The sequence below is a fragment of the Palaemon carinicauda genome, chromosome 10, assembly GCF_036898095.1.
Source record: "Palaemon carinicauda isolate YSFRI2023 chromosome 10, ASM3689809v2, whole genome shotgun sequence".
Classification (NCBI taxonomy): Eukaryota; Metazoa; Arthropoda; class Malacostraca; order Decapoda; family Palaemonidae; genus Palaemon; species Palaemon carinicauda.
In genome coordinates this window covers 73928803-73949329 of record NC_090734.1, presented here as the reverse complement: position 1 = coordinate 73949329, position 20527 = coordinate 73928803, and the positions used below count along the sequence as shown (strand labels likewise).

General features: G+C 45.7%; 2 protein-coding genes across 2 annotated transcripts in view; one reads left to right on the top strand and one right to left on the bottom strand.

The window, feature by feature from the left end:
- LOC137648637 (uncharacterized) overlaps positions 1 to 20527 on the bottom strand; it is a 657712-nt gene that overhangs the window by 175021 nt on the left and 462164 nt on the right. The gene's annotated exons all lie outside the window — the stretch shown is intronic.
- LOC137648566 (uncharacterized) overlaps positions 1 to 20527 on the top strand; it is a 54134-nt gene that overhangs the window by 2907 nt on the left and 30700 nt on the right. The window lies entirely within an intron of this gene.

Below are 20527 nucleotides of genomic sequence, written 5' to 3'. Positions count from 1 at the left end.
TATGAGTTTTCAAAAGGTACTATAACGGCAATGCTTGTTTCTCAGCCTCTGAATCAGCTAGAAAGACGTTTGACCCCAGGTTTTGAGATAAACTTATAAGGGTTGGCTTAGGCTATGCGAGGATGTGACCAGGTGGTCACGTGGGGTAGGGTCACGTGACATGAGTTTTCAAAAGGTACTATAACGGCAATGCTTGTTTCTCAGCCTCTGAATCAGCTAGAAAGACTTTTGACCCAGGTTTTGAAGATAAACTTATAAGGGTGGCTTAGGCTATGTGAGGATGTGACCCAGGTGGTCACGTGGGGTAGGGTCACGTGACATGAGTTTTCAAAAGGTACTATAACGGCAAATGCTTGTTTCTCAGCCTCTAAATCAGCTAGAAAGACTTTTGACCCCAGGTTTTGAAGATAAACTTATAAGGGGTGGCTTAGGCTATGTGAGGATGTGACCAGGTGGTCACGTGGGGTAGGGTCACGTGACATGAGTTTTCAAAAGGTACTATAACGGCAATGCTGGTTTCTCAGCCTCTGAATCAGCTAGAAAGACTTTTGACCCCAGGTTTGAAGATAAACTTATAAGGGTGGCTTAGGCTATGTGAGGATGTGACCAGGTGGTCACGTGGGGTAGGGTCACGTGACATGAGTTTTCAAAAGGTACTATAACGGCAATGCTTGTTTCTCAGCCTCTGAATCAGCTAGAAAGACGTTTGACCCCAGGTTTTGAAGATAAACTTAAAAGGGTGGCTTAGGCTATGTGAGGATGTGACCAGGTGGTCACGTGGGGTAGGGTCACGTGGGGTAGGGTCACGTGACATGAGTTTTCAAAAGGTACTATAACGGCAATGCTTGTTTCTCAGCCTCTGAATCAGCTAGAAAGACGTTTGACCCCATGTTTTGAAGATAAACTTATAAGGGGTGGCTTAGGCTATGTGAGGATGTGACCAGGTGGTCACGTGGGGTAGGGTCACGTGGGGTAGGGTCACGTGACATGAGTTTTCAAAAGGTACTATAACGGCAATGCTTGTTTCTCAGCCTCTGAATCAGCTAGAAAGACGTTTGACCCCAGGTTTTGAAGATAAACTTATAAGGGGTGGCTTAGGCTATGTGAGGATGTGACCAGGTGGTCACGTGGGGTAGGGTCACGTGACATGAGTTTTCAAAAGGTACTATAACGGCAATGCTTGTTTCTCAGCCTCTGAATCAGCTAGAAAGACGTTTGACCCCATGTTTTGAAGATAAACTTATAAGGGGTGGCTTAGGCTATGTGAGGATGTGACCAGGTGGTCACGTGGGGTAGGGTCACGTGGGGTAGGGTCACGTGACATGAGTTTTCAAAAGGTACTATAACGGCAATGCTTGTTTCTCAGCCTCTGAATCAGCTAGAAAGACGTTTGACCCCAGGTTTTGAAGATAAACTTATAAGGGGTGGCTTAGGCTATGTGAGGATGTGACCAGGTGGTCACGTGACATGAGTTTTCAAAAGGTACTATAACGGCAATGCTTGTTTCTCAGCCTCTGAATCAGCTAGAAAGACGTTTGACCCCAGGTTTTGAAGATAAACTTATAAGGGGTGGCTTAGGCTATGTGAGGATGTGACCAGGTGGTCACGTGACATGAGTTTTCAAAAGGTACTATAACGGCAATGCTTGTTTCTCAGCCTCTGAATCAGCTAGAAAGACGTTTGACCCCAGGTTTTGAAGATAAACTTATAAGGGTGGCTTAGGCTATGTGAGGATGTGACCAGGTGGTCACGTGGGGTAGGGTCACGTGACATGAGTTTTCAAAAGGTACTATAACGGCAATGCTTGTTTCTCAGCCTCTGAATCAGCTAGAAAGACGTTTGACCCCAGGTTTTGAAGATAAACTTATAAGGGGTGGCTTAGGCTATGTGAGGATGTGACCAGGTGGTCACGTGGGGTAGGGTCACGTGACATGAGTTTTCAAAAGGTACTATAACGGCAATGCTTGTTTCTCAGCCTCTGAATCAGCTAGAAAGACGTTTGACCCCAGGTTTTGAAGATAAACTTATAAGGGGTGGCTTAGGCTATGTGAGGATGTGACCAGGTGGTCACGTGGGGTAGGGTCACGTGACATGAGTTTTCAAAAGGTACTATAACGGCAATGCTTGTTTCTCAGCCTCTGAATCAGCTAGAAAGACGTTTGACCCCAGGTTTTGAAGATAAACTTATAAGGGTTGGCTTAGGCTATGTGAGGATGTGACCAGGTGGTCACGTGGGTAGGGTCACGTGGGGTAGGGTCACGTGACATGAGTTTTCAAAAGGTACTATAACGGCAATGCTTGTTTCTCAGCCTCTGAATCAGCTAGAAAGACGTTTGACCCCAGGTTTTGAAGATAAACTTATAAGGGGTGGCTTAGGCTATGTGAGGATGTGACCAGGTGGTCACGTGGGGTAGGGTCACGTGACATGAGTTTTCAAAAGGTACTATAACGGCAATGCTTGTTTCTCAGCCTCTGAATCAGCTAGAAAGACGTTTGACCCCAGGTTTTGAAGATAAACTTAAAAGGGTGGCTTAGGCTATGTGAGGATGTGACCAGGTGGTCACGTGGGTAGGGTCACGTGGGGTAGGGTCACGTGACATGAGTTTTCAAAAGGTACTATAACGGCAATGCTTGTTTCTCAGCCTCTGAATCAGCTAGAAAGACGTTTGACCCCAGGTTTTGAAGATAAACTTATAAGGGGTGGCTTAGGCTATGTGAGGATGTGACCAGGTGGTCACGTGGGTAGGGTCACGTGGGGTAGGGTCACGTGACATGAGTTTTCAAAAGGTACTATAACGGCAATGCTTGTTTCTCAGCCTCTGAATCAGCTAGAAAGACGTTTGACCCCAGGTTTTGAAGATAAACTTATAAGGGGTGGCTTAGGCTATGTGAGGATGTGACCAGGTGGTCACGTGGGGTAGGGTCACGTGACATGAGTTTTCAAAAGGTACTATAACGGCAATGCTTGTTTCTCAGCCTCTGAATCAGCTAGAAAGACGTTTGACCCCAGGTTTTGAAGATAAACTTATAAGGGGTGGCTTAGGCTATGTGAGGATGTGACCAGGTGGTCACGTGGGGTAGGGTCACGTGACATGAGTTTTCAAAAGGTACTATAACGGCAATGCTTGTTTCTCAGCCTCTGAATCAGCTAGAAAGACGTTTGACCCCAGGTTTTGAAGATAAACTTATAAGGGGTGGCTTAGGCTATGTGAGGATGTGACCAGGTGGTCACGTGAGGTAGAGTCACGTGGGGTAGGGTCACGTGACATGAGTTTTCAAAAGGTACTATAACGGCAATGCTTGTTTCTCAGCCTCTGAATCAGCTAGAAAGACGTTTGACCCCAGTTTTGAAGATAAACTTATAAGGGGTGGCTTAGGCTATGTGAGGATGTGACCAGGTGGTCACGTGGGGTAGGGTCACGTGACATGAGTTTTCAAAAGTACTATAACGGCAATGCTTGTTTCTCAGCCTCTGAATCAGCTAGAAAGACGTTTGACCCCAGGTTTTGAAGATAAACTTATAAGGGTTGGCTTAGGCTATGTGAGGATGTGACCAGGTGGTCACGTGGGGTAGGGTCACGTGGGGTAGGGTCACGTGACATGAGTTTTCAAAAGGTACTATAACGGCAATGCTTGTTTCTCAGCCTCTGAATCAGCTAAAAAGACGTTTGACCCCAGGTTTTGAAGATAAACTTATAAGGGGTGGCTTAGGCTATGTGAGGATGTGACCAGGTGGTCACGTGACATGAGTTTTCAAAAGGTACTATAACGGCAATGCTTGTTTCTCAGCCTCTGAATCAGCTAGAAAGACGTTTGACCCCAGGTTTTGAAGATAAACTTATAAGGGGTGGCTTAGGCTATGTGAGGATGTGACCAGGTGGTCACGTGACATGAGTTTTCAAAAGGTACTATAACGGCAATGCTTGTTTCTCAGCCTCTGAATCAGCTAGAAAGACGTTTGACCCCAGGTTTTGAAGATAAACTTATAAGGGGTGGCTTAGGCTATGTGAGGATGTGACCAGGTGGTCACGTGACATGAGTTTTCAAAAGGTACTATAACGGCAATGCTTGTTTCTCAGCCTCTGAATCAGCTAGAAAGACGTTTGACCCCAGGTTTTGAAGATAAACTTATAAGGGGTGGCTTAGGCTATGTGAGGATGTGACCAGGTGGTCACGTGACATGAGTTTTCAAAAGGTACTATAACGGCAATGCTTGTTTCTCAGCTTCTGAATCAGCTAGAAAGACGTTTGACCCCAGGTTTTGAAGGATAAACTTATAAGGGGTGGCTTAGGCTATGTGAGGATGTGACCAGGTGGTCACGTGAGGTAGGGTCACGTGACATGAGTTTTCAAAAGGTACTATAACGGCAATGCTTGTTTCTCAGCCTCTGAATCAGCTAGAAAGACGTTTGACCCCAGGTTTTGAAGATAAACTTATAAGGGGTGGCTTAGGCTATGTGAGGATGTGACCAGGTGGTCACGTGGGGTAGGGTCACGTGACATGAGTTTTCAAAAGGTAATATAACGGCAATGCTTGTTTCTCAGCTTCTGAATCAGCTAGAAAGAAGTTTGACCCCAGGTTTTGAAGTAAACTTATAAGGGGTGGCTTAGGCTATGTGAGGATGTGACCAGGTGGTCACGTGGGGTAGGGTCACGTGACATGAGTTTTCAAAAGGTAACATAACGGCAATGCTTGTTTCTCAGCTTCTGAATCAGCTAGAAAGAGTTTGACCCCAGGTTTTGAAGATAAACTTATAAGGGGTGGCTTAGGCTATGTGAGGATGTGACCAGGTGGTCACGTGGGGTAGGGTCACGTGACATGAGTTTTCAAAAGGTAATAAAACGGCAATGCTTGTTTCTCAGTTTCTGAATCAGCTAGAAAGACGTTTGACCCTAGGTTTTGAAGATAAACTTATAAGGGGTGGCTTAGGCTATGTGAGGATGTGACCAGGTGGTCACGTGGGGTAGGGTCACGTGACATGAGTTTTCAAAAGGTACTATAACGGCAATGCTTGTTTCTCAGCCTCTGAAGCAGCTAGAAAGATGTTTGACCCCAGGTTTTGAAGATAAACTTATAAGTGGTGGCTTAGGCTATTTGAAGATGTGACCAGTTGGTCACGTGGGGTAGGGTCACGTGACATGAGTTTTCAAAAGGTACTATAACGGCAATGCTTGTTTCTCAGACTCTGAATCAGCTAGAAAGACGTTTGACCCCAGGTTTTGAAGATAAACTTATAAGGGGTGGCTTAGGCTATGTGAGGATGTGACCAGGTGGTCACGTGGGGTACGGTCACGTGACATGAGTTTTCAAAATGTACTATAACGGCAATGCTTGTTTCTCAGCCACTGAATAGGCTAGAAAGACGTTCGACCGCAGGTTTTGAAGATAAACTTATAAGGGGTGGCTTAGGCTATGTGAAGATGTGACCAGGTGGTCACGTGGGGTAGGGTCACGTGACATGAGTTTTCAAAAGGTAATATAACGGCAATGCTTGTTTCTCAGCTTCTGAATCAGCTAGAAAGATGTTCGACCCAAGGTTTTGAAGATAAACTTATAAGGGGTGGCTTAGGCTATGTGAGGATGTGACCAGGTGGTCACGTGGGGTAGGGTCACGTGACATGAGTTTTCAAAAGGTACTATAACGGCAATGCTTGTTTCTCAGCCTCTGAATCAGCTAGAAAGACGTTTGACCCCAGGTTTTGAAGATAAACTTATAAGGGGTGGCTTAGGCTATGTGAGGATGTGACCAGGTGGTCACGTGACATGAGTTTTCAAAAGGTACTATAACGGCAATGCTTGTTTCTCAGCCTCTGAATCAGCTAGAAAGACGTTTGACCCCAGGTTTTGAAGATAAACTTATAAGGGGTGGCTTAGGCTATGTGAGGATGTGACCAGGTGGTCACGTGACACGTGAGAGTTTTCAAAAGGTACTATAACGGCAATGCTTGTTTCTCAGCTTCTGAATCAGCTAGAAAGACGTTTGACCCCAGGTTTTGAAGATAAACTTATAAGGGGTGGCTTAGGCTATGTGAGGATGTGACCAGGTGGTCACGTGGGGTAGGGTCACGTGACATGAGTTTTCAAAAGGTACTATAACGGCAATGCTTGTTTCTCAGCCTCTGAATCAGCTAGAAAGACGTTTGACCCCAGGTTTTGAAGATAAACTTATAAGGGGTGGCTTAGGCTATGTGAGGATGTGACCAGGTGGTCACGTGGGGTAGGGTCACGTGACATGAGTTTTCAAAAGGTAATATAACGGCAATGCTTGTTTCTCAGCTTCTGAATCAGCTAGAAAGAGTTTGACCCCAGGTTTTGAAGATAAACTTATAAGGGGTGGCTTAGGCTATGTGAGGATGTGACCAGGTGGTCACGTGGGGTAGGGTCACGTGACATGAGTTTTCAAAAGGTAACATAACGGCAATGCTTGTTTCTCAGCTTCTGAATCAGCTAGAAAGAGTTTGACCCCAGGTTTTGAAGATAAACTTATAAGGGGTGGCTTAGGCTATGTGAGGATGTGACCAGGTGGTCACGTGGGGTAGGGTCACGTGACATGAGTTTTCAAAAGGTAACATAACGGCAATGCTTGTTTCTCAGCTTCTGAATCAGCTAGAAAGAGTTTGACCCCAGGTTTTGAAGATAAACTTATAAGGGGTGGCTTAGGCTATGTGAGGATGTGACCAGGTGGTCACGTGGGGTAGGGTCACGTGACATGAGTTTTCAAAAGGTAAATAACGGCAATGCTTGTTTCTCAGCTTCTGAATCAGCTAGAAAGACGTTTGACCCCAGGTTTTGAAGATAAACTTATAAGGGGTGGCTTAGGCTATGTGAGGATGTGACCAGGTGGTCACGTGGGGTAGGGTCACGTGACATGAGTTTTCAAAAGGTACTATAACGGCAATGCTTGTTTCTCAGCCTCTGAATCAGCTAGAAAGACGTTTGACCCCAGGTTTTGAAGATAAACTTATAAGGGGTGGCTTAGGCTATGTGAGGATGTGACCAGGTGGTCACGTGGGGTAGGGTCACGTGACATGAGTTTTCAAAAGGTACTATAACGGCAATGCTTGTTTCTCAGCTCTGAATCAGCTAGAAAGACGTTTGACCCCAGGTTTTGAAGATAAACTTATAAGGGGTGGCTTAGGCTATGTGAGGATGTGACCAGGTGGTCACGTGGGGTAGGGTCACGTGACATGAGTTTTCAAAAGGTACTATAACGGCAATGCTTGTTTCTCAGCCACTGAATCAGCTAGAAAGACGTTTGACCCAGGTTTTGAAGATAAACTTATAAGGGGTGGCTTAGGCTATGTGAGGATGTGACCAGGTGGTCACGTGGGGTAGGGTCACGTGACATGAGTTTTCAAAAGGTACTATAACGGCAATGCTTGTTTCTCAGCTCTGAATCAGCTAGAAAGATGTTTGACCCAGGTTTTGAAGATAAACTTATAAGGGGTGGCTTAGGCTATGTGAGGATGTGACCAGGTGGTCACGTGGGGTAGGGTCACGTGACATGAGTTTTCAAAAGGTACTATAACGGCAATGCTTGTTTCTCAGCCTCTGAATCAGCTAGAAAGACGTTTGACCCAGGTTTTGAAGATAAACTTATAAGGGGTGGCTTAGGCTATGTGAGGATGTGACCAGGTGGTCACGTGGGGTAGGGTCACGTGACATGAGTTTTCAAAAGGTAATATAACGGCAATGCTTGTTTCTCAGCCACTGAATCAGCTAGAAAGACATTTGACCCCAGGTTTTGAAGATAAACTTATAAGGGGTGGCTTAGGCTATGTGAGGATGTGACCAGGTGGTCACGTGGGGTAGGGTCACGTGACATGAGTTTTCAAAAGGTACTATAACGGCAATGCTTGTTTCTCAGCCACTGAATCAGCTAGAAAGACATTTGACCCCAGGTTTTGAAGATAAACTTATAAGGGGTGGCTTAGGCTATGTGAGGATGTGACCAGGTGGTCACGTGGGGTAGGGTCACGTGACATGAGTTTTCAAAAGGTAACATAACGGCAATGCTTGTTTCCAGCCTCTGAATCAGCTAGAAAGATGTTTGACCCCAGGTTTTGAAGATAAACTTATAAGGGGTGGCTTAGGCTATGTGAGGATGTGACCAGGTGGTCACGTGGGGTAGGGTCACGTGACATGAGTTTTCAAAAGGTAATATAACGGCAATGCTTGTTTCTCAGCTCTGAATCAGCTAGAAAGACGTTTGACCCCAGGTTTTGAAGATAAACTTATAAGGGGTGGCTTAGGCTATGTGAGGATGTGACCAGGTGGTCACGTGGGTAGGGTCACGTGACATGAGTTTTCAAAAGGTAACTATAACGGCAATGCTTGTTTCTCAGCCTCTGAATCAGCTAGAAAGATGTTTGACCCCAGGTTTTGAAGATAAACTTATAAGGGGTGGCTTAGGCTATGTGAGGATGTGACCAGGTGGTCACGTGGGTAGGGTCACGTGACATGAGTTTTCAAAAGGTACTATAACGGCAATGCTTGTTTCTCAGCCTCTGAATCAGCTAGAAAGACGTTTGACCCCAGGTTTTGAAGATAAACTTATAAGGGGTGGCTTAGGCTATGTGAGGATGTGACCAGGTGGTCACGTGGGGTAGGGTCACGTGACATGAGTTTTCAAAAGGTACTATAACGGCAATGCTTGTTTCTCAGCCTCTGAATCAGCTAGAAAGACTTTTGACCCCAGGTTTTGAAGATAAACTTATAAGGGGTGGCTTAGGCTATGTGAGGATGTGACCAGGTGGTCACGTGGGGTAGGGTCACGTGACATGAGTTTTCAAAAGGTACTATAACGGCAATGCTTGTTTCTCAGCCTCTGAATCAGCTAGAAAGACTTTTGACCCCAGGTTTTGAAGATAAACTTATAAGGGGTGGCTTAGGCTATGTGAGGATGTGACCAGGTGGTCACGTGGGGTAGGGTCACGTGACATGAGTTTTCAAAAGGTACTATAACGGCAATGCTTGTTTCTCAGCCTCTGAATCAGCTAGAAAGACTGTTTGACCCCAGGTTTTGAAGATAAACTTATAAGGGGTGGCTTAGGCTATGTGAGGATGTGACCAGGTGGTCACGTGGGGTAGGGTCACGTGACATGAGTTTTCAAAAGGTACTATAACGGCAATGCTTGTTTCTCAGCCTCTGAATCAGCTAGAAAGACTTTTGACCCCAGGTTTTGAAGATAAACTTATAAGGGGTGGCTTAGGCTATGTGAGGATGTGACCAGGTGGTCACGTGGGGTAGGGTCACGTGACATGAGTTTTCAAAAGGTACTATAACGGCAATGCTTGTTTCTCAGCCTCTGAATCAGCTAGAAAGACGTTTGACCCCAGGTTTTGAAGATAAACTTATAAGGGGTTGGCTTAGGCTATGTGAGGATGTGACCAGGTGGTCACGTGGGGTAGGGTCACGTGACATGAGTTTTCAAAAGGTACTATAACGGCAATGCTTGTTTCTCAGCCTCTGAATCAGCTAGAAAGACGTTTGACCCCAGGTTTTGAAGATAAACTTATAAGGGGTGGCTTAGGCTATGTGAGGATGTGACCAGGTGGTCACGTGGGGTAGGGTCACGTGACATGAGTTTTCAAAAGGTACTATAACGGCAATGCTTGTTTCTCAGCCTCTGAATCAGCTAGAAAGACGTTTGACCCCAGGTTTTGAAGATAAACTTATAAGGGGTTGGCTTAGGCTATGTGAGGATGTGACCAGGTGGTCACGTGGGTAGGGTCACGTGGGGTAGGGTCACGTGACATGAGTTTTCAAAAGGTACTATAACGGCAATGCTTGTTTCTCAGCCTCTGAATCAGCTAGAAAGACGTTTGACCCCAGGTTTTGAAGATAAACTTATAAGGGGTGGCTTAGGCTATGTGAGGATGTGACCAGGTGGTCACGTGGGGTAGGGTCACGTGGGGTAGGGTCACGTGACATGAGTTTTCAAAAGGTACTATAACGGCAATGCTTGTTTCTCAGCCTCTGAATCAGCTAGAAAGACGTTTGACCCCAGGTTTTGAAGATAAACTTATAAGGGGTGGCTTAGGCTATGTGAGGATGTGACCAGGTGGTCACGTGGGGTAGGGTCACGTGACATGAGTTTTCAAAAGGTACTATAACGGCAATGCTTGTTTCTCAGCCTCTGAATCAGCTAGAAAGACGTTTGACCCCAGGTTTTGAAGATAAACTTATAAGGGGTGGCTTAGGCTATGTGAGGATGTGACCAGGTGGTCACGTGAGGTAGGGTCACGTGGTATGAGTTTTCAAAAGGTACTATAACGGCAATGCTTGTTTCTCAGCCTCTGAATCAGCTAGAAAGACGTTTGACCCCAGGTTTTGAAGATAAACTTATAAGGGGTGGCTTAGGCTATGTGAGGATGTGACCAGGTGGTCACGTGGGGTAGGGTCACGTGGTACATGAGTTTTCAAAAGGTACTATAACGGCAATGCTTGTTTCTCAGCCTCTGAATCAGCTAGAAAGACGTTTGACCCCAGGTTTTGAAGATAAACTTATAAGGGGTGGCTTAGGCTATGTGAGGATGTGACCAGGTGGTCACGTGGGGTAGGGTCACGTGACATGAGTTTTCAAAAGGTACTATAACGGCAATGCTTGTTTCTCAGCCTCTGAATCAGCTAGAAAGACGTTTGACCCCAGGTTTTGAAGATAAACTTATAAGGGGTGGCTTAGGCTATGTGAGGATGTGACCAGGTGGTCACGTGGGGTAGGGTCACGTGACATGAGTTTTCAAAAGGTACTATAACGGCAATGCTTGTTTCTCAGCCTCTGAATCAGCTAGAAAGACGTTTGACCCCAGGTTTTGAAGATAAACTTATAAGGGGTGGCTTAGGCTATGTGAGGATGTGACCAGGTGGTCACGTGGGGTAGGGTCACGTGACATGAGTTTTCAAAAGGTACTATAACGGCAATGCTTGTTTCTCAGCCTCTGAATCAGCTAGAAAGACGTTTGACCCCAGGTTTTGAAGATAAACTTATAAGGGGTGGCTTAGGCTATGTGAGGATGTGACCAGGTGGTCACGTGGGGTAGGGTCACGTGACATGAGTTTTCAAAAGGTACTATAACGGCAATGCTTGTTTCTCAGCCTCTGAATCAGCTAGAAAGACGTTTGACCCCAGGTTTTGAAGATAAACTTATAAGGGGTGGCTTAGGCTATGTGAGGATGTGACCAGGTGGTCACGTGGGGTAGGGTCACGTGACATGAGTTTTCAAAAGGTACTATAACGGCAATGCTTGTTTCTCAGCCTCTGAATCAGCTAGAAAGACGTTTGACCCCAGGTTTTGAAGATAAACTTATAAGGGGTGGCTTAGGCTATGTGAGGATGTGACCAGGTGGTCACGTGGGGTAGGGTCACGTGACATGAGTTTTCAAAAGGTACTATAACGGCAATGCTTGTTTCTCAGCCTCTGAATCAGCTAGAAAGACGTTTGACCCCAGGTTTTGAAGATAAACTTATAAGGGGTGGCTTAGGCTATGTGAGGATGTGACCAGGTGGTCACGTGGGGTAGGGTCACGTGACATGAGTTTTCAAAAGGTACTATAACGGCAATGCTTGTTTCTCAGCCTCTGAATCAGCTAGAAAGACGTTTGACCCCAGGTTTTGAAGATAAACTTATAAGGGGTGGCTTAGGCTATGTGAGGATGTGACCAGGTGGTCACGTGGGGTAGGGTCACGTGACATGAGTTTTCAAAAGGTACTATAACGGCAATGCTTGTTTCTCAGCCTCTGAATCAGCTAGAAAGACGTTTGACCCCAGGTTTTGAAGATAAACTTATAAGGGGTGGCTTAGGCTATGTGAGGATGTGACCAGGTGGTCACGTGGGGCAGTGAGTCACGTGACATGAGTTTTCAAAAGGTACTATAACGGCAATGCTTGTTTCTCAGCCTCTGAATCAGCTAGAAAGACGTTTGACCCCAGGTTTTGAAGATAAACTTATAAGGGGTGGCTTAGGCTATGTGAGGATGTGACCAGGTGGTCACGTGACATGAGTTTTCAAAAGGTACTATAACGGCAATGCTTGTTTCTCAGCCTCTGAATCAGCTAGAAAGACGTTTGACCCCAGGTTTTGAAGATAAACTTATAAGGGGTGGCTTAGGCTATGTGAGGATGTGACCAGGTGGTCACGTGACATGAGTTTTCAAAAGGTACTATAACGGCAATGCTTGTTTCTCAGCCTCTGAATCAGCTAGAAAGACGTTTGACCCCAGGTTTTGAAGATAAACTTATAAGGGGTGGCTTAGGCTATGTGAGGATGTGACCAGGTGGTCACGTGTGACATGAGTTTTCAAAAGGTACTATAACGGCAATGCTTGTTTCTCAGCCTCTGAATCAGCTAGAAAGACGTTTGACCCCAGGTTTTGAAGATAAACTTATAAGGGGTGGCTTAGGCTATGTGAGGATGTGACCAGGTGGTCACGTGTAGGGTCACGTGACATGAGTTTTCAAAAGGTACTATAACGGCAATGCTTGTTTCTCAGCCTCTGAATCAGCTAGAAAGACGTTTGACCCCAGGTTTTGAAGATAAACTTATAAGGGGTGGCTTAGGCTATGTGAGGATGTGACCAGGTGGTCACGTGGGGTAGGGTCACGTGACATGAGTTTTCAAAAGGTACTATAACGGCAATGCTTGTTTCTCAGCTTCTGAATCAGCTAGAAAGACGTTTGACCCCAGGTTTTGAAGATAAACTTATAAGGGGTGGCTTAGGCTATGTGAGGATGTGACCAGGTGGTCACGTGGGGTAGGGTCACGTGACATGAGTTTTCAAAAGGTAACATAACGGCAATGCTTGTTTCTCAGCTTCTGAATCAGCTAGAAAGACGTTTGACCCCAGGTTTTGAAGATAAACTTATAAGGGGTGGCTTAGGCTATGTGAGGATGTGACCAGGTGGTCACGTGGGGTAGGGTCACGTGACATGAGTTTTCAAAAGGTAACATAACGGCAATGCTTGTTTCTCAGCTTCTGAATCAGCTAGAAAGACGTTTGACCCCAGGTTTTGAAGATAAACTTATAAGGGGTGGCTTAGGCTATGTGAGGATGTGACCAGGTGGTCACGTGGGGTAGGGTCACGTGACATGAGTTTTCAAAAGGTAATAACGGCAATGCTTGTTTCTCAGCTTCTGAATCAGCTAGAAAGACGTTTGACCCCAGGTTTTGAAGATAAACTTATAAGGGGTGGCTTAGGCTATGTGAGGATGTGACCAGGTGGTCACGTGACATGAGTTTTCAAAAGGTACTATAACGGCAATGCTTGTTTCTCAGCCTCTGAATCAGCTAGAAAGACGTTTGACCCCAGGTTTTGAAGATAAACTTATAAGGGGTGGCTTAGGCTATGTGAGGATGTGACGAGGTGGTCACGTGGGTAGGGTCACGTGACATGAGTTTTCAAAAGGTACTATAACGCAATGCTTGTTTCTCAGCCTCTGAATCAGCTAGAAAGACGTTTGACCCCAGGTTTTGAAGATAAACTTATAAGGGGTGGCTTAGGCTATGTGAGGATGTGACGAGGTGGTCACGTGGGTAGGGTCACGTGACATGAGTTTTCAAAAGGTACTATAACGGCAATGCTTGTTTCTCAGCCTCTGAATCAGCTAGAAAGACGTTTGACCCCAGGTTTTGAAGATAAACTTATAAGGGGTGGCTTAGGCTATGTGAGGATGTGACCAGGTGGTCACGTGGGGTAGGGTCACGTGACATGAGTTTTCAAAAGGTACTATAACGGAATGCTTGTTTCTCAGCTTCTGAATCAGCTAGAAAGAGTTTGACCCCAGGTTTTGAAGATAAACTTATAAGGGGTGGCTTAGGCTATGTGAGGATGTGACCAGGTGGTCACGTGGGGTAGGGTCACGTGACATGAGTTTTCAAAAGGTAACATAACGGCAATGCTTGTTTCTCAGCTTCTGAATCAGCTAGAAAGAGTTTGACCCCAGGTTTTGAAGATAAACTTATAAGGGGTGGCTTAGGCTATGTGAGGATGTGACCAGGTGGTCACGTGGGGTAGGGTCACGTGACATGAGTTTTCAAAAGGTAACATAACGGCAATGCTTGTTTCTCAGCTTCTGAATCAGCTAGAAAGAGTTTGACCCCAGGTTTTGAAGATAAACTTATAAGGGGTGGCTTAGGCTATGTGAGGATGTGACCAGGTGGTCACGTGGGGTAGGGTCACGTGACATGAGTTTTCAAAAGGTAATAACGGCAATGCTTGTTTCTCAGCTTCTGAATCAGCTAGAAAGACGTTTGACCCCAGGTTTTGAAGATAAACTTATAAAGGGTGGCTTAGGCTATGTGAGGATGTGACCAGGTGGTCACATGGGGTAGGGTCACGTGACATGAGTTTTCAAAAGGTAATAACGGCAATGCTTGTTTCTCAGCTTCTGAATCAGCTAGAAAGACGTTTGACCCCAGGTTTTGAAGATAAACTTATAAAGGGTGGCTTAGGCTATGTGAGGATGTGACCAGGTGGTCATGTGGGTAGGGTCACGTGACATGAGTTTTCAAAAGGTACTATAACGGCAATGCTTGTTTCTCAGCTTCTGAATCAGCTAGAAAGACGTTTGACCCCAGGTTTTGAAGATAAACTTATAAAGGGTGGCTTAGGCTATGTGAGGATGTGACCAGGTGGTCACGTGGGGTAGGGTCACGTGACATGAGTTTTCAAAAGGTACTATAACGGCAATGCTTGTTTCTCAGCTTCTGAATCAGCTAGAAAGACGTTTGACCCCAGGTTTTGAAGATAAACTTATAAGGGGTGGCTTAGGCTATGTGAGGATGTGACCAGGTGGTCACGTGAGGTAGGGTCACGTGACATGAGTTTTCAAAAGGTACTATAACGGCAATGCTTGTTTCTCAGCTTCTGAATCAGCTAGAAAGACGTTTGACCCCAGGTTTTGAAGATAAACTTATAAGGGGTGGCTTAGGCTATGTGAGGATGTGACCAGGTGGTCACGTGGGGTAGGGTCACGTGACATGAGTTTTCAAAAGGTACTATAACGGCAATGCTTGTTTCTCAGCCTCTGAATCAGCTAGAAAGACGTTTGACCCCAGGTTTTGAAGATAAACTTATAAGGGGTGGCTTAGGCTATGTGAGGATGTGACCAGGTGGTCACGTGGGTAGGGTCACGTGACATGAGTTTTCAAAAGGTACTATAACGGCAATGCTTGTTTCTCAGCTCTGAATCAGCTAGAAAGACGTTTGACCCCAGGTTTTGAAGATAAACTTATAAGGGGTGGCTTAGGCTATGTGAGGATGTGACCAGGTGGTCACGTGGGGTAGGGTCACGTGACATGAGTTTTCAAAAGGTACTATAACGGCAATGCTTGTTTCTCAGCCTCTGAATCAGCTAGAAAGACGTTTGACCCCAGGTTTTGAAGATAAACTTATAAGGGGTGGCTTAGGCTATGTGAGGATGTGACCAGGTGGTCACGTGGGGTAGGGTCACGTGACATGAGTTTTCAAAAGGTACTATAACGGCAATGCTTGTTTCTCAGCCTCTGAATCAGCTAGAAAGACGTTTGACCCCAGGTTTTGAAGATAAACTTATAAGGGGTGGCTTAGGCTATGTGAGGATGTGACCAGGTGGTCACGTGGGGTAGGGTCACGTGACATGAGTTTTCAAAAGGTACTATAACGGCAATGCTTGTTTCTCAGCTCTGAATCAGCTAGAAAGACGTTTGACCCCAGGTTTTGAAGATAAACTTATAAGGGGTGGCTTAGGCTATGTGAGGATGTGACCAGGTGGTCACGTGGGGTAGGGTCACGTGACATGAGTTTTCAAAAGGTACTATAACGGCAATGCTTGTTTCTCAGCTTCTGAATCAGCTAGAAAGACGTTTGACCCCAGGTTTTGAAGATAAACTTATAAGGGGTGGCTTAGGCTATGTGAGGATGTGACCAGGTGGTCACGTGGGGTAGGGTCACGTGACATGAGTTTTCAAAAGGTACTATAACGGCAATGCTTGTTTCTCAGCTTCTGAATCAGCTAGAAAGACGTTTGACCCCAGGTTTTGAAGATAAACTTATAAGGGGTGGCTTAGGCTATGTGAGGATGTGACCAGGTGGTCACGTGGGGTAGGGTCACGTGACATGAGTTTTCAAAAGGTACTATAACGGCAATGCTTGTTTCTCAGCTTCTGAATCAGCTAGAAAGACGTTTGACCCCAGGTTTTGAAGATAAACTTATAAGGGGTGGCTTAGGCTATGTGAGGATGTGACCAGGTGGTCACGTGGGGTAGGGTCACGTGACATGAGTTTTCAAAAGGTACTATAACGGCAATGCTTGTTTCTCAGCTTCTGAATCAGCTAGAAAGACGTTTGACCCCAGGTTTTGAAGATAAACTTATAAGGGGTGGTTTAGGCTATGTGAGGATGTGACCAGGTGGTCACGTGGGGTAGGGTCACGTGACATGAGTTTTCAAAAGGTACTATAACGGCAATGCTTGTTTCTCAGCTTCTGAATCAGCTAGAAAGACGTTTGACCCCAGGTTTTGAGATAAACTTATAAGGGGTGGTTTAGGCTATGTGAGGATGTGACCAGGTGGTCACGTGGGGTAGGGTCACGTGACATGAGTTTTCAAAAGGTACTATAACGGCAATGCTTGTTTCTCAGCTTCTGAATCAGCTAGAAAGACGTTTGACCCCAGGTTTTGAGGATAAACTTATAAGGGGTGGTTTAGGCTATGTGAGGATGTGACCAGGTGGTCACGTGGGGTAGGGTCACGTGACATGAGTTTTCAAAAGGTACTATAACGGCAATGCTTGTTTCTCAGCCTCTGAATCAGCTAGAAAGACGTTTGACCCCAGGTTTTGAAGATAAACTTATAAGGGGTGGTTTAGGCTATGTGAGGATGTGACCAGGTGGTCACGTGGGGTAGGGTCACGTGACATGAGTTTTCAAAAGGTACTATAACGGCAATGCTTGTTTCTCAGCCTCTGAATCAGCTAGAAAGACGTTTGACCCCAGGTTTTGAAGATAAACTTATAAGGGGTGGCTTAGGCTATGTGAGGATGTGACCAGGTGGTCACGTGGGGTAGGGTCACGTGACATGAGTTTTCAAAAGGTACTATAACGGCAATGCTTGTTTCTCAGCCTCTGAATCAGCTAGAAAGACGTTTGACCCCAGGTTTTGAAGATAAACTTATAAGGGGTGGCTTAGGCTATGTGAGGATGTGACCAGGTGGTCACGTGGGGTAGGGTCACGTGACATGAGTTTTCAAAAGGTACTATAACGGCAATGCTTGTTTCTCAGCCTCTGAATCAGCTAGAAAGACGTTTGACCCCAGGTTTTGAAGATAAACTTATAAGGGGTGGCTTAGGCTATGTGAGGATGTGACCAGGTGGTCACGTGGGGTAGGGTCACGTGACATGAGTTTTCAAAAGGTACTATAACGGCAATGCTTGTTTCTCAGCCTCTGAATCAGCTAGAAAGACGTTTGACCCCAGGTTTTGAAGATAAACTTATAAGGGGTGGCTTAGGCTATGTGAGGATGTGACCAGGTGGTCACGTGGGGTAGGGTCACGTGACATGAGTTTTCAAAAGGTACTATAACGGCAATGCTTGTTTCTCAGCCTCTGAATCAGCTAGAAAGACGTTTGACCCCAGGTTTTGAAGATAAACTTATAAGGGGTGGCTTAGGCTATGTGAGGATGTGACCAGGTGGTCACGTGGGGTAGGGTCACGTGACATGAGTTTTCAAAAGGTACTATAACGGCAATGCTTGTTTCTCAGCCTCTGAATCAGCTAGAAAGACGTTTGACCCCAGGTTTTGAAGATAAACTTATAAGGGGTGGCTTAGGCTATGTGAGGATGTGACCAGGTGGTCACGTGGGGTAGGGTCACGTGACATGAGTTTTCAAAAGGTACTATAACGGCAATGCTTGTTTCTCAGCCTCTGAATCAGCTAGAAAGACGTTTGACCCCAGGTTTTGAAGATAAACTTATAAGGGGTGGCTTAGGCTATGTGAGGATGTGACCAGGTGGTCACGTGGGGTAGGGTCACGTGACATGAGTTTTCAAAAGGTACTATAACGGCAATGCTTGTTTCTCAGCCTCTGAATCAGCTAGAAAGACGTTTGACCCCAGGTTTTGAAGATAAACTTATAAGGGGTGGCTTAGGCTATGTGAATATGTGAGCAGGTGGTCAAGTGGGTTAGGGTCACGTGGGGTAGGGTCACGTGACATGAGTTTTCAAAAGGTACTATAACGGCAATGCTTGTTTCTCAGCCTCTGAATCAGCTAGAAAGACGTTTGACCCCAGGTTTTGAAGATAATCTTATAAGGGGTGGCTTAGGCTATGTGAATATGTGAGCAGGTGGTCAAGTGGGTTAGGGTCACGTGGGGTAGGGTCACGTGACATGAGTTTTCAAAAGGTACTATAACGGCAATGCTTGTTTCTCAGCCTCTGAATCAGCTAGAAAGACGTTTGACCCCAGGTTTTGAAGATAATCTTATAAGGGGTGGCTTAGGCTATGTGAATATGTGAGCAGGTGGTCAAGTGGGTTAGGGTCACGTGGGGTAGGGTCACGTGACATGAGTTTTCAAAAGGTACTATAACGGCAATGCTTGTTTCTCAGCCTCTGAATCAGCTAGAAAGACGTTTGACCCCAGGTTTTGAAGATAAACTTATAAGGGGTGGCTTAGGCTATGTGAATATGTGAGCAGGTGGTCAAGTGGGTTAGGGTCACGTGGGGTAGGGTCACGTGACATGAGTTTTCAAAAGGTACTATAACGGCAATGCTTGTTTCTCAGCCTCTGAATCAGCTAGAAAGACGTTTGACCCCAGGTTTTGAAGATAAACTTATAAGGGGTGGCTTAGGCTATGTGAGGATGTGACCAGGTGGTCAAGTGGGTTAGGGTCACGTGGGGTAGGGTCACGTGACATGAGTTTTCAAAAGGTACTATAACGGCAATGCTTGTTTCTCAGCCTCTGAATCAGCTAGAAAGACGTTTGACCCCAGGTTTTGAAGATAAACTTATAAGGGGTGGCTTAGGCTATGTGAGGATGTGACCAGGTGGTCACGTGGGGTAGGGTCACGTGACATGAGTTTTCAAAAGGTACTATAACGGCAATGCTTGTTTCTCAGCCTCTGAATCAGCTAGAAAGACGTTTGACCCCAGGTTTTGAAGATAAACTTATAAGGGGTGGCTTAGGCTATGTGAGGATGTGACCAGGTGGTCACGTGGGGTAGGGTCACGTGACATGAGTTTTCAAAAGGTACTATAACGGCAATGCTTGTTTCTCAGCCTCTGAATCAGCTAGAAAGACGTTTGACCCCAGGTTTTGAAGATAAACTTATAAGGGGTGGCTTAGGCTATGTGAGGATGTGACCAGGTGGTCACGTGGGGTAGGGTCACGTGACATGAGTTTTCAAAAGGTACTATAACGGCAATGCTTGTTTCTCAGCCTCTGAATCAGCTAGAAAGACGTTTGACCCCAGGTTTTGAAGATAAACTTATAAGGGGTGGCTTAGGCTATGTGAGGATGTGACCAGGTGGTCACGTGGGGTAGGGTCACGTGACATGAGTTTTCAAAAGGTACTATAACGGCAATGCTTGTTTCTCAGCCTCTGAATCAGCTAGAAAGACGTTTGACCCCAGGTTTTGAAGATAAACTTATAAGGGGTGGCTTAGGCTATGTGAGGATGTGACCAGGTGGTCACGTGGGGTAGGGTCACGTGACATGAGTTTTCAAAAGGTAACATAACGGCAATGCTTGTTTCTCAGCCTCTGAATCAGCTAGAAAGACGTTTGACCCCAGGTTTTGAAGATAAACTTATAAGGGGTGGCTTAGGCTATGTGAGGATGTGACCAGGTGGTCACGTGGGGTAGGGTCACGTGACATGAGTTTTCAAAAGGTAACATAACGGCAATGCTTGTTTCTCAGCCTTCTGAATCAGCTAGAAAGACGTTTGACCCCAGGTTTTGAAGATAAACTTATAAGGGGTGGCTTAGGCTATGTGAGGATGTGACCAGGTGGTCACGTGGGGTAGGGTCACGTGACATGAGTTTTCAAAAGGTAATAACGGCAATGCTTGTTTCTCAGCTTCTGAATCAGCTAGAAAGACGTTTGACCCCAGGTTTTGAAGATAAACTTATAAGGGGTGGCTTAGGCTATGTGAGGATGTGACCAGGTGGTCACGTGGGTAGGGTCACGTGACATGAGTTTTCAAAAGGTACTATAACGGCAATGCTTGTTTCTCAGCTTCTGAATCAGCTAGAAAGACGTTTGACCCCAGGTTTTGAAGATAAACTTATAAGGGGTGGCTTAGGCTATGTGAGGATGTGACCAGGTGGTCAGTGGGGTAGGGTCACGTGACATGAGTTTTCAAAAGGTACTATAACGGCAATGCTTGTTTCTCAGCTTCTGAATCAGCTAGAAAGACGTTTGACCCCAGGTTTTGAAGATAAACTTATAAGGGGTGGCTTAGGCTATGTGAGGATGTGACCAGGTGGTCACGTGGGGTAGGGTCACGTGACATGAGTTTTCAAAAGGTACTATAACGGCAATGCTTGT